This window comes from Numida meleagris, chromosome 6, assembly GCF_002078875.1.
Source record: "Numida meleagris isolate 19003 breed g44 Domestic line chromosome 6, NumMel1.0, whole genome shotgun sequence".
Taxonomy (NCBI): Eukaryota; Metazoa; Chordata; class Aves; order Galliformes; family Numididae; genus Numida; species Numida meleagris.
In genome coordinates, this window is record NC_034414.1 from 30,282,149 (window position 1) to 30,296,766 (window position 14,618).

General features: G+C 41.0%; 1 long non-coding RNA gene across 2 annotated transcripts in view; it reads left to right on the forward strand.

Annotated features, from left to right (window-relative positions):
* The window catches only part of LOC110401877, a 127,036-nt gene that overhangs the window by 37,160 nt on the left and 75,258 nt on the right, over positions 1–14,618 (forward strand). The window contains exon 1 of one of the 2 annotated variants that reach the window (XR_002440661.1): positions 10,102–10,292. The exons of the other annotated variant lie outside the window; for it this stretch is intronic. This is a non-coding gene — a long non-coding RNA (uncharacterized LOC110401877). Of the gene's footprint in view, positions 1–10,101; positions 10,293–14,618 lie in introns of those variants that run through there. 2 annotated transcript variants of the gene reach the window in all.

The window sequence follows — 14,618 nt, forward strand, 5'->3', positions numbered from 1 at the left end:
GAATTTCAGCAGATACTGCAAATGAGCTTGAACATTCTGGTGGCCATTCTTGGCCCATGAATCAATCCGAACTTCATGTGCAGAGACTCCTATTCTCTGCAGGGAAGGGCTATCATTGGCTACATGTGGAACAAAAAAAATAAAAATGACTCAATTTTTGAGAAGTAATATGCCAGGATACTACTAAAATTAATTAAAATAAATGTAACCAAAACATTCCAAAGTTTATACACTTTCACTGGAATATAGTGTTATCTTTCTGCTGTAATAAATGATAAATATTGAAAGGGTCATTGTGATGAAACGTGTATGATAATGCAGCTGAGAGTTACAAAATTTCTGTATTTGATTGACTATTTATTTTTTAACATGGATCAAACATAAAGGACTCCAACGGTCCCATGTATTTCTTTTGACTGCTATGATATATACAGTTTAAACTGTCACCTCAAGAGAAAAACTGTTTTGAGTCTTCAGGGATGGAAGGAGCTTTAGCTGTCTGTTTTCAGGAAATTACTGTTATAAGGGATGATATTAAGTATGAAGAACTCTAATTACTGGATAGTTCTTTACTTCATTATGAGTTATTTTGTGGGTTTTGAGATTCTATCTGGAAATAATCCCCAAATTTGATGAGGATTTGGAACCTGAACTGATTTTAAAAAGTAAGAATAAAGAGTGGTCTGATAAAGGAGCCTGATGAAAACAAGTTCCTTTGTATTGTAGCAATGCACAGAAATCACAGCAAAGCTTCCTGTGGCATAATCGTGAATGCAAAATGTATTTGCATTATATGTTGAACAATATAATATCTTAGGACTGAACATATAGCACCAGATATGGGAAACTCCTGTTCAGCTTACTTACAGTACTTGATGGATGCTGTATTCCTGTAACAGAGTTGCATGACACTGAGTGCAACAAAGAATATTACAGGTTTCTATACTACAGGTTTCACAGAAATGCTGAAATCTGGTGCTATTTGTATTGCTTTATTAAATGTGTTATGAACACTGTCCCTGTCTTAAGAGCCCCCTGACCCAAGCAGTTACTCTAGTATGGACAGCATTTTCCTGGAGTGTGAAGCAACTTGATTGCACAAGCCTGCCACACATCTCTTTCTTACAAGTGTGCCTATTGCTGCATTGAACCACCCATATTGGTAGAAAAGAAAGTGTCAAAGACAAAAGAGAGAAATCTTCCTGCCAGGCATTCCAAGTTGGGCCTACTTCTGATCCCAACCTCTGCTGGCTGAGAAAGATATAGAGGAGAAGACATCTTTGCAAAAACATCATTGGTGACTGGGTATTGCTAAGAACTGAAATCCCCACTAGTTAAGAACAGGTGAGACCACAGAAGAGTAAGTAGACAGGGAATCTTGCTCTGCTTATTGTGATTTTGTCATGAGAGCATTGAGCTGAGTTATCTGACGCAGATGATTTTAGTCCTCTTTCCTAATAGCCTGCAAACTACCAACAGGCAGATTTTTCTGAATTTGTTAACTGCAGCTGTTGAATGAAGCTGTGTCCAGTACTGAAGAGAGGCTTCAGCTCTGTGATCGCTTAGTTACGTGACACCCATAGTTGATGGGTTGTTTAGGAGTTGTTTGCATCTGTTATTCATTCTCTGTATGAGTTACAGGTTTTACTGGCAGACCTCTAAGGTAGAATAATGGAGCTTTAGCATTTACAGCATATGTCTTGCCTGTACCCTGTTGACCAAAGAAGGGAAGAGAAATATGAAAGAGGAATGACGGTTTTCATTTAAGTTTACTCATGCTAGTCACAGCTACCAGACTGTTTTGAAAACATTAAGGGAACGAGGGACTGAAACATGTGTTATCTATAGTGTTGCTTCATTGCACGTCTAGCAAAGGTGAGTTTTGAATTCCAGGAAACCATTTTATGTTATATTAAAATAGTGGAGTCTACAGATTTGAACAAAAAGGCTTTTATTTTTTGCTTTATAAAAATAATGTAAAATATCTGGGCTTATGTGAAAAAGGTGATGAGAGTTTGTTTCTAGAAGCACAAATAGAAGGAAATCTTTGATCTTCCTGTTCATAGGAAGTAGGATCAAGCCGTTAATCTGAATTGTACAAATCAGAATGTAAAAGAGTAAGCACAAAGAGTGAATGAGCACTAGCATTTTTTCAAAGCAAAGTTACACAAGTTTTTAGCAAGTGCAGCAGTGGGAGTTTTTCCTTCTGTGTAGTTCAGTGAAATAGCAAGCGCCTCTGTCATCCACAATTCCCCCCTTAAGTCATTTTTCAGTGGCAAGCAGCTGCTAGGAAAGATGTGAGAAAGCACATGAGAAAGAGAGAAGGGAGCTAAAAGAAAGGTGGGAGAAGGGAAAAAATGGTTCAAAGGAGAAAAGACTAACAGGCAGAACCTCAGCAGCACTGGTCTGCTAAGGTGCCCTTGTTTTCTCAAGTTATTTTCATCAGCGTGGTGAGCTTGCATCTTGTTTTATGTGGTTCTGACTGCTTTCTGAATAATATTTTGTGGACTAGAGGTTTTCCATAGAATTCAGTGCAACCACAAATGATCTCTGGGATTTGATTCTGAGAGCTCACTACAATGTGGAAGGGTCCTTCAGAATTCTCTAGGAATAAAGTAAGATATTATCACTGTTTATGGGGAACCATACTAAAATATATGCATGGGCAGAAGACAGGTCATATCTGTAGGAGGTGTTTACTTCTGTATGCCTTTACTTAAGCTTGTGGTATGCTGTTGCAGAATTGCATATAATCTGGTAAGAAAAGCATATTTCACTGTAGTGCACATAGTAACAGCAGACCAACAAACAGTATAAAATCCAGGTGGCAAAGCCCCACCCTGGTGAGTGTTAAAAATACACGGTGTTCCAAGAGCAAGATCTCTGCCAGGGCCACTTTTCATTTCTGGACTGGTGAAAATGAATTTTTCCCATTGGTTTAACAAAACATTGAATCCAGCACAGATGATAATTGCTGGCCTTGAATTTCAAAACATCTTATTCTTATGCCTGTTTTACATATATTCATGAGTGGCTTGCACAAACATTTCCTATGTATTCTTTTTATTATACAAAATGATAAGTAAGGGTAAATCACAGCAATGAGAAAATTTGGTGGGATTTAAGGCTACTTTTTATACCAAAGACACTTGAAATAATAGAATTTAACAACTTCTGTTGATTTCACATGAGCTCTGCCTGGCTGCTGCACAGGTGTTGTGCATGTGGAGCCTATCAAAGGGTGGGGTTGGGCATCAAGCCCCAGCTGGTAGTCCTCGTTATTGCAGTGCAGGAGGGAGGCCTGGGGGCAGAGGTGGTTATGCTTGAAGAGGAGGATGGGTGCCTTGCTGCCTGCCTGCCCGCCCGCCAGGATGTGCAGTGCCTGGGAGATCTTTCTCAGGGTGAGCTCAGGGGAGACTTGTTTCCTGGAAAGGGAGGAAGTTTAGCTAGGAGAGAGTGTTTTGTTTTCATTGTACTGATCTCTGGCTTGATTACTCATTGATGTATCTATGTTTGGTTGAGTTTGGGCCTACGTTATTTTCATTGCTTTCTAATTTTAAGGACTCTCTTGTTTTCTAGATCAGATTGTGGACAGCAGGCTTGAGGCTTCCCTGGAGCCTGCTTGTCCGCGCCACAGGGTGGCTTCTTTAGCTCATCTGCGTGGCCTGAAAACAAGTGATGCAACTCCTCTTGCATGGACTGAAAAGCAGCCATGGTTCCCAGATAGAACTTACTTCAGTGTTACTGACTGTTGAGTGAAGAGAAGGGTTGGTACCAGCATGAGCTAAATGCACATGGCAGTGTCCCTGGTTGCAGTATTTTGCAGAGACTGAATGGGGATTGGCTGAATCCAGAAGTTTCCACAGCAGTTTTTCAGTCCATGTTACACACTAAGCAAATAGCCCCGCTTTGCTGTCAGGGCTTTTGTTGGGGAGAATAGGCCCCAGATGGGTGTCTCCAACAGACTGTATTTTCTGAGGCTGCAAAGTGAGTGGGAGAGCTGTTGCAATGCTTGCACAAAGCCATGAGTTGGCTGGAGCAGTGTTGCTCATCCCTTGTGGTGGCCTCGGGCACAGAATTGAATCCATGCAGTTGCAATCAGCCCAACTGACCGAACAGAGCCTACCTTTTGAGAAAAAACATGAGACTTTCCCCTCAAGTTCTGAGCTGCTGTAATGGCGGGATGGATGTTTTGCCACTGCACCAAGGAGGGAGTAGTTACCTGTCTTGTTACCCCTGTGAGTACAGCAAGTTCAGGTGCTGTCACGTACTCTGCATGGGGGGTTCAGCAGAGCTGATAGCAACCAGTATCTGTTTCTTCAGGTGAGAGTATATGGGGCAAGGAGTCCTGGTTTGAATTTGATCACAGGGAAGGTTAGGGGGTAGAATGCTTCTTTGGAAGAGAAGAGTGAGATAGTGCTAATAAGCTCTGGGGCCTGCTGTTTGAGGCTAGGCCTGTGCCTGTATAGCTGTGAGTTCCTAGTAGTGCAGCAGGGTGATGGGAGCTGGTCCTTAAAGTACAAAGAATATTCGTGACTCTTAGTAGGACCAATGTGAATCTTGTTAATTGTTGATGTCTTCTTGTTTTGGAGTATTTATCTCAAGTCTTTTCTCAGTTTTTTTTTTTTTTTCAGAGCTTAGCACTCCCATGTGCTTGGCAAGTGTCACTAAGTTGAGCTATGTTTCCATAACTCTCTTGTATAATTTGCAGTTGTAGCTATTTCGTCTGCCTCAGTTGCATAGTAAGAAGCAGAATGGCTTCTGTACAGCAGAGGTGTATTGCTGGTCCTGGAGAAGAAGGCCTGGTTCTCCTTTTTCCTTTTAATATTTATGTATAGGTAGCTAATAGCATTTCTAACTTCTTTCTAGCCCTTTGCACAGATGCTATTTAACTGTTGTTTTAGCTGAATTTTGAGCCCATTCCCCTAAATGCTTCAGTCTGTAGGAAATTTTAAGTGGTACTGCTGTCCAGTACTAATTTCTTTAAATTGATGTAGTTTGTAAATAGCACCAAATAAGTGGAAATTAGATTTGGAGAAAAAAAAACACCGGTTGTTGACTTACGGCAAAAGAAGAGCAAAAAAAAAACATTTAAAATGTTTTCATAAACAAAAGCCACATGTGAGTGGGGAATCCTAGTAAGAATGTGAGATCTAGTAACTAGAGCTTGCAGGGGGATGGTTGAGTCCACTCGTGAGAAGGAGCAACAAAATACTCTCAGTAGCTGATGAGGAAGCTGAAAAAACAATTTGCATGACTTTCAAGTCTCTGGACCTTGGTGCCTTTTTTTTTTTTTTTAAGGCTGTGGTGCTGTTTTGGAAGTGAGCCTCTTTGTCAACTAACTGGAAAAAAAAAAGAGTCGAAGTAAGACTGACATCATAGCTCAAGTTGGAAGAGATTTTGGAAGATCTTTAGCTAACCTGCCGCATAAAGCAAGGTCTGTTTGAGGTCAGGTAATTCAGGGCTTTATCTATTCTCATCTTGAAATACTGCATGACTTGAGAGAACACGACTTCCATGGACAACCTGCTCTGCCTGCCTGACTGTCCTCATGGTGAAGATGTCTCATCTTATATCCTGTCTGACCATCTCTTGTTTCAAATTAGGCTTCTTGTGTGTTCTCCTCTGCCTGTGCAGTGCTGTGAGAAGACAGGTTTTTGTCTTCATGGTACCTGTGTTACCCTCTCCAGGTGAGCAGCTCTTGAAACTGTCTCTACTCACCGGGCAGGTGCTTCTGCCCCCAGCAATCTTGGTGACTCTCTGCTGAACTCACTGCAGTTTAGAGATGCCTTTTGTATGCTGGGGTGCCCAGACCCAGATGCGGGATCTGTGTGTGGTCTGTCAATTGCTCTGAGTAGAGGATTTGGTCACCTCTCTCGCCCTTCTGGGTATGCTTCTGTGAATACAGCCCAGGGTGTTGTTGACTTTTCTCTGCTGGCAGGGCACGCTGCTGGCTTACATGCTGCTTGATCTCCCTGTCCACTTGAGTCCTTTTCAGTAGTGCTGACCCCCGGACAGTCAGTCCAGTCTGCATCAGTGCCAAGGTCCTTCCCAAGTTCAGGTCCTCACATTTGCCTCTAAATTTTATAAAGTTTCTGCTAGACCTTTCCTTCAGGCTGCTGGATGACAGCAGTTCCCTCAAGAGTATTGATGGTTCTCCAAGTTAGGTGCTGTTTGCAAACTTGCACCATGTCCTGCAGGAGGCTGATGAAGGTTTAAGCAGAATGACCCCAGGATAGATCCTTGCTGTTCACCTGTATCTAGCTGTCTACCTATTCAGGCAGTAATGTTCCTACTTGAATACAAATATATTGGGAGAGAGTGCCAAAAGCTTTGAGGTTACTGATATCCCTTACCCTCATTCACAAATCCAGTCATAGAAGTCAATCAGATTGGTCAGGTATTATTCAGGTGTAGTAAATCCAGGTCTTCTGTTCCTATTCACTAACAGAAGTCACTATTTGCCTGGAACACCCACTTCAAATCTCTGAAAGTAGTTTATTCTGGTTTCATGAGAAGTGGGAAGCTACTTATATACTTTATATTACTCAGTCACTTCCTTACTATATTTGTCTCATGCTGATCGTATGTAAAGTTATAACTATTCCATAAGGATGGACAGTGTAATGGGAACTTCCTGTGGACTCATGCAGAAATTAATGAATTAGTTACCTGTATTTGTATTAGCAGTTGTAAATGAAATCGTACTTTCTATTTATAAAAAGAAGTTTGGATTTGTGACGCAAGCAGGGTTAAGTGTTGGATAATATGTTGCCAGAGTGCTTGTGAAGACACTGGTTTCACAGCTCTTCATTTTTGTAGAGTGCAAATTACTCCTCTTTAATGTATGAAAGGAAGATCTGGAGTTTTCAGGTAACCAGGGAAAAGGAATGTAAATGCATGTGAGAGGGGTTTCTTTACACTATTGCGTAATCCTGACAAGGTTTGCGGTTGGATACTGTGTTTTTGTTCACTAATAGGCTGGAATCTTAAGTGCTGCTCTAAAAGTATTCATGTTCTGTCCAAAGAGATTTCTGAAGGTTTGAACTCTGTCAATTTACATCCTCCAGAATTCTCACAGTTCAGGTATCTGCATGCTCAATGCAGGAAATAGACACTTGAAGGTTTATGGAAGGTTGTAATTTCAGTTCATGTAAACCCTTGAAACTGTGATTCACTAAATAGAGTAAAATGCACTGAACAGCGCCCTGAAAAGTAGTTCTTCACACATTTCTATGATGCAAAAGAGAAGTTATTGCATGTTTTACTGGTATTTAAATATGTTAGGAATGTTAAATACCACAAAAAGAGAGCTCTTAAAAGACAAATAGATCACATATCTAAGCTTGTTATATATATATATATGTACGTATGCTAGATATCCTATCGTATTCCACAGACCCTGAAGCAGTCCTATACTGATCTTTTTCTCAATCTTATAGTTTTTTTCTTTCTTGATTAAAAACATGAGAAACTTCTCTCATGTCTTTTTAACAAAAGTTTTATCTTACCTGAGTTGTGGTTGCATCTCTTACTGTAGATACAGAAAGGAGCAATACAAAGCAGCTGGGGCTTACAAGGATAAAGTGCTTTCTGAGTTATAAAAACAAATCTGATGAAACTCTAGTAAGTTCCAAGTGTGCAGGAAAGACTACAAAAATCCAGTACTTGCGGAGGCAGGAAGTGAGTTGTCTGTAGTACAAATTGGCCATACATTGTTTAGGTCATCTTAATATTGAAATACAGGATTAAGTAGATCTCTAGAGTAGAACCTGCTGATAGGCAGTGGCTGAGATACAATTTTATAGTAAAGCCTTTACAAATAAAATGGTTTTAATCCAGAATGAGTTTGTTCTCCTTTTTTTTAAAAAACATCAGTGGAAGTCTTCTCATAATTTTCTATCTATCCTTCCATTATTTAAAAAAAATCTTGATGGCTAAAAATAATGAAGGAACTTCAATTTTTAAATTGTTTTGGAAAAAAAAAACCAGCAAGAATGAAAGTAAAAAAAACATTCTGAATGATTCTGCTCCTATACTCAGCACTGGTGTGGCCCCACCTCAAGTACTGTGTTCAGTTTGGGGCACCTCAATACAGAAAGGACATTGAGGTTCTGGAGCAGGTCAAAAGAAGGGCAACAAGGCTGGTGAAAGGCTTGGAGAATATGCCCAAGGAGGGACTAAAGGAACTGGGGCTGTTCAGTCTGGGGAAGAGGAGGCTGAGGGGAGACCTTAATGCCTGAAATACCTGAAGGGTGATTGCAGTGAGAGTGGGGTTGGTCTCTTCTCACTGGTGACAGGACAAGTGGAAATGGCCTCAAGTTATGCCAGGGGAGGTTTAGGTTAGGTATCAGGAAAAAATTCTCTACAGAAAGGGTTATTAGGCACTGGAGTAGGGTACCCAGGGAGGTGGTTAAGTCACCATCCCTGAGTGTGTTTAAAAACCACTTGAATGTGGTGCTCAGGGACATGTTTAGCGGTGGGCTGTTGGAGTTAGGGTAATATGGTTAGGTTGCAGTTGGATGTGATGATCTTGAAGGTCTTTTCCAACCTGACCAATTCTATCATTCTATGATTGACTTATTGACGTTCTCTGAACCTGCTTTCCTATGACCTGCCTAAAAATTGTCAAACTGCATGTAGCAAATTCTCCAGAGATAAACTCTAGAGGTGAAGAGAAAGTAATCCCTGGCTTCAGTTCTTTATTACTCAAATCTGGAGGTGCAACTGAGAATTCAGACACCGGACACGTTGCTAGTGGAATGCTTCGCTCATTAGCCAGAGGACTGAGTGAGAATATAACCTTTATGTTGAAGATGCAGGAGGTGATGAAAATGATGAATCATAATGTTGTTGGGACTGGCTTAGAAATTATCAGGAAAAAAGTAATCAAGTATTAGTTTTACCGTGTTACTAGCTTTTCTACTCCACAGCTTACTCGTGATCTCTTGTTTTGAGTTCATTTGTGGTCAGTGTTTTGTTTTGTTCTGGCATTCAGGTATAAGATTTATTTAACTTTGAATCAAATTTTAAATGATTTAGTTATGGAAGCTTCAGTAAACAAAATTTGTACCTTATTGATTGCTTCGCCTTGATCTTCTGCTCTTGTGTTTAAAAATAAACAAACTTAATGCTATCATTATACATAATAAGGTCAGAACACTGTAGTGATGGTGGCAGTATTAACTTAAATCTGCAACAGCTGTTTTGCCTCTCTTTGAAGTTACAGGATAAACTGAACTAGACTTCACCCTGAGATTCTTCCACTTGGGAAATTCAACCAATAGCATGGTCACTGAGAATTGTAGCAGTGATAAGGAATTAGTGTTTATTATTTGATAATTATTACTTAATAGTTACATTTGCAGCAAAATAACATGTTTTGATATTTGAGTTTCTTTACTTTTCCTTCCTTGCGTCTAACATGTAAGAATCATATATAGAAGGTTATTGGTTTGTTGCATTGATTGCTCCGTCACTTGTTGTTAGGAAAAAAGCTAAAGCTGAGCTTTCTCTCTTCCTGTCTCTGTAACGGGAGGGACTGCCCTCCTCTGACCTACTTAATGAAGCTGCAGTGGCTTTGCAGAAGTAATTATTGGGCATTGTTTTCACAATTTATTTTTTTTGTGCTTGAGAAGCTGCAGTAGTTCACTCTTAGAATGAAAAAAAGTTAGAAAATTCTACCTCCCTTTTGGTTTTGCCTGCTAATGTGGGATGAAGTAACCAGTGGAAGTCATGGGGGGGGAGGGGGGGATGGGATTACTGAACACTGATTTTTTTTTTTTTTAATACATAAGCCAAAGAGCTGAATTGTGAAAGACTATTTAGTTGACCTATTAGTTTGAGAATTGCCAATACCCTATGCTGTGATTTAAACAAACAAAGCCTGTGACAGTTAAATATGGTAGACTGGAAGAAAACAGCTAGGTAGGTGACAGAAGGAGAATAAGTGAGAATCCTGCCTGGTCAGCAAAGAAGAAAGGAAGATAATTTTTAAATACCTGGGTACTGATTTGAGAGGCTTATGTTGTGAGGAACCAATGATGAATTTCTTTTGTGTTCTATTGTTGTATGGGAACAGTTAGGTCACAGCTTGAACCAGTGATTGAGCACCTGGTGAAGGGGTGTAGCCAGCCCTGATAGCACAGGTGCAAGCTATTCACTTGTGTGAGCAGAAGGGATGGACCCTGGGTCCCTAACCTCATTTAAGGGCTGGCAGCCACAAGGGAAGCATCTTTATGTGGAGACTGCCTCCTTTGTGGTGTTTGGTGAGCCCTGATCCTAAGAAAGGGGTAAGTGGTTTGTTTTTTATTACTGGATTGTGACCTCTACCTTTCTTGGGTGATCCCAAACTTGTTTAAAGCAGCTGTATCTGCTGCCATCTATCCTTACAGTTGTATAGTTCACTACTGGAATTTGTCATACCTTGTTTTTCGCCTGTATACTTCTTTCACATGTTCAGAGTCCCAGTATTATTTTAATTACTCTAGGAAAAAAATCCACTGAAGTAATATAGGTTTGAAGTCTGTAACTTCTTGGTCCCTTTCTGCCCTGCTGTGTTGAAAAAATGGTGGTGGTATACTGTGGTGAAGTGTAATGGGGGTTACTTTGTTTTTTGAAATAGGTAACAGTAGCATAGTAGATGGCTAGTCAGTGTGAGATGACTGTTTCTATACTGCATTAAAACAGTATCACAATGAGAGGTGTTATTTAGAATGTCCTTATAAATATATATCAGAACAGAATACTATGAAATATTTATTATAGAATCACAGAATCGTTAAGGTTGGAAAAGGCCTCTAAATCATCCAGTCCAACTGTCCACCTACAACCAATAATGCCTGCTAAACTATGTCCCTAAATACTGCATCCACGCATTTCTTGAACACCTTCAGGGATGGTGACTCAACCACCTCCCTGGGCAGCCCATTCCAGCCCCTGACTGCTCTTTTGGAGAATTTTCCTAATGTCCAACCTGAACCTCCCCTGGTGCAACTTGAGGCCATTTCCTCTCATCATAGTTACCTGGGAGAAGAGGCTGACTCCCCACCTTTCCACAACTTCCTTTCAGGCAGTTGTAGAGGGCAATAAGGTCTCCCATGGGCCTCCTCTTCTCCAGACTAAATGATCTCGGTTCCCTTAGACGCTCTTCATAAGACTTGTGCTCCAGACTCTTCACTAGTTTTGTTGCCCTTCGCTGGGCATGATGCAGGGCCTCAATGTCTTTCCTGTAGTGAGGGACCCAAAACTGAACATAGTACACAACGTGCAGCCTCACAAGTAGTGAGTACAGGGGGATGATCACCTCCCTGCTTCTTCTTGCTACACTATTCCTGATACAAGTTGGGATGCCATTGGCCTTCTTGGCTACCTGGGCACAGTGCTGATTCATGTTCAGCTGGATGTTCACAACACCCCCAGATCCCTTTTCCTCTGTACAATCCTCCAGCTGCTCTTCCCGAAGCCTGTAGTGTTGCATGGGGTTGTTGTGACCAAAGTGCGGGACGCTTGTCTTGTTAAACTTCATCCCATGTGCTTCAGCCCAGCAATCCAGCCTACACAGATCCCTCTGTAGGGGCTTCCTATGTTCAGGCGGATTGACACTTCCTCCCAACTTGGTGTTATCTGCAAATTTTCTGAGGGTGCACTCAATCCCTTTGTCCAGGTCATTAATAAAGATACTAAACAGGCCAGGCCCCGGTACCAACCACTGGGGATCACCACTTGTGTCTGGTCACCAGCTAGATTTAATTCCATTCACTGCCACTCTCTATGCCTGGCCCTCCTGACAGTTCTTTACCTGGCAAGGAATGTCTGTACATGGACTGCCAGCTTTCCTGGGAGAATACATTAGGAGACAATGTCAAAGGCTTTCCTTAAGTCTAGGTAGATTATGTCAACAGCCTTTCCCTCATCCACCAGGCCGGTCACCCAGTCGTAGGAGACGAGGTTGGTCAGACAGGACCTGCCTTTTGTGAACCCACAGTGTCTGGTCTTGATCCCCTGGTTGTCGTGTACATGCTGTGTGATCTCATTCAAGGTGATTTGTTCTATAACCTTCCCGGGCACTGAGGTCAGGCTGACAGGCCTGTAGTTCCCTGGATCCATCATACAACCTTTCCTGTAGATTTAATGCAATAATGAGCAAAGAGTGAAAGTTATAAGCTGTATTATAGCCTTTCTTTGTTACAGACTGTAGTCTTTATTTTTGAGGCTTTTTTTCATTTGTTCCATTCTAGAATAACTCAATTGTCATTTATCCCAAGCTTCCTTGCTTCATTATTTCCATTGCAGCATAGTCAAGAGAGAGTCTCCAGGGATATATATACTCTGTGACAGTACATTAAAAATATTGTTAAGACATCAGCTCTTTTTTCTCAAAATCCTTTCTCCTGGCCTAAATCCATGGCAATATTTGCACTGCTGTATATTCCGCAGCATTAGCCTTTGTAGGTGTGACTTTTGGTGCAGTCTCAAGGGCTGGAACAGATTAATGCAATTTGCATAGTGACGTTCTTTTGATCAGAGTGGGAGCGGTCTGGAAAAAGTGATGAGTTAAAGGAAAAGCACGTATGGTAATGTGTTGCACGTCATAGGAAGCTTCTACATTATAAGGCCACGGTTCCGGTGAAAATGGAGTATCTGTACAAAAACACCACAAAAAGGAAAAGTAACTTAATGTTGAATCTTTGAGCATTCCCAGATTACATCTGTATGTTGTCCAGCAAACAACTGGCCTACACATTTCCCTGAAATATGGAGATTCTTTACTAGTGCAGTCATGCCTTGGCTGATAGGATGCTTCCTGTGAAATCTGTAAATCATCAGTACTGAGATAACAGAAGGAAAATCTAGAAGGATTATTTAAGTTAGCTTTGTAGAAATGTTTTATCCCAAACAGGACATCTCCCTAGAGCATTAGTGCATTTCTATACAGTATTACAGCTGTTGTACTGGATCAGAAATGGTTAGTGACTGAGGAACAAAAGGAGACTGGACTGGTCATGATTTGATTGCCTATCATTCAGAAGTAGCAGCTGTGTTTACTTTCCTTTCAGTAAAGAGTTGTTTTCCAAATTACTATTTAAATTTTGTCTTAATGTGGTCTGACTTGTTTTAAAGATTTGTTTTTCTTCCCCTCCTGCCTGTGGCAGTGCTAATAAGCTGATCTATGTTCAGTTCTAACTCTATTCTCAGCTGACAGTAGGTGGTGTTCTTCATGCCAGGCACAGAAGGCATGGGTGACCAAACAGTTGAATTTACCCCAGGGCAAAACCTGTCTATTCAGTGTTGATAAATGCAATGAAATGTCATGGGGGCAAGCCTGTGTGGTTGCTCTCTGTTACCACTAGAGAGGACTTCCTTCTGCAGAGTTGGTAGTCCAGAACCTTTCATTAACATTCAATTAAGAGATTACTTAACTTAAAATGGAGGAAGTTATTCATTATGGAGTCTTCTGGATTTAAGTGTTGTTTTAATGAAGCCAAGTGAATGGACTGGCAGTGGAAATACTTTGCCATCACATTTGTCACTCCAAATGCCAGAGGAATAAGTGTGTTGACAGATGAGCTGCAGAAAGTCTTGCTTGGTGGTTGGGGAAATTGTTGCCCTAGTGCTCCCATTTCTTGCTGGAGGTTACTGTTTCCATAATGGAGTCATTGAGAGAGAATGATCCATTTCTCCAGCTTGAAGGAGAAATCTCAACTTTGCAATGCGGAAGCTGGAGTGTGTGCTTGTTTTCTGTCCCATCATCTGGTATGTACTGCCATAATGCTGGAGCTTGGTCTGCTAGTGCTCATCTGTTCATGTGTTAAGACTAAGAAACCATTACATTGGTTACTTGGATCTGTGTCATTCTGTATTAAGGTCTGATTCAGTAAAGCACCTCTGATTCAAATGGTTCTTCACTTCATGCTCAGTTTTGTTTGAATCACTTTGGTATTACAAAATTCATTTTTATTTATTCAATATAATTTAAATAAAAGTCAAATGTACTTATTTTCTGATAATAAGCCAAAAATTTAACATTGTATGTTAGTAGTACCACTGAAAAATAGTGTAATTCTTCTCTTAGTGGTGCAGCTATATCACTTAATTATAGAATCATAGAATTGCTCAGGTTGGGAAGGACCTTCAAGATCATCAAGTCCAACCACAACCTAGCCATACTGCTCTAACAACCCACCGCCTAAGTCATGTCCCCGAGCACCACATCCAAGTGGTTTTTAAGCACACTCAGGGATGGTGACTCAACCATCTCCCTGGGGAGCCTGTTCCAGTGCTTAACAACCCTTTCTGTAAAGAAGTTTTTCCTGATATCCAACCTAAACCTCCCCTGGTGCAACTTGAGGCCATTTTCCCTTGTCCTGACACCTGTCACCAGTGAGAAGAGACCAACCCCACTCTCACTGCAGTCACCTTTCAGGTATTTGAAGAGAGCAATGAGGTCTCCCCTCAGTCTTCTCTTCCCCAGACTAAACAGCCTCAGTTCCTTTAGTTGCTCCTCATAGGGCATATTCTCCAAGCCCTTCACAAGCCTTGTTGTCCTTCTTTGGACCTGCTCCAGCACCTCAATGTGTCCTTTCTGTACTGGAGCGCCCAAAACTGAACACAGTACT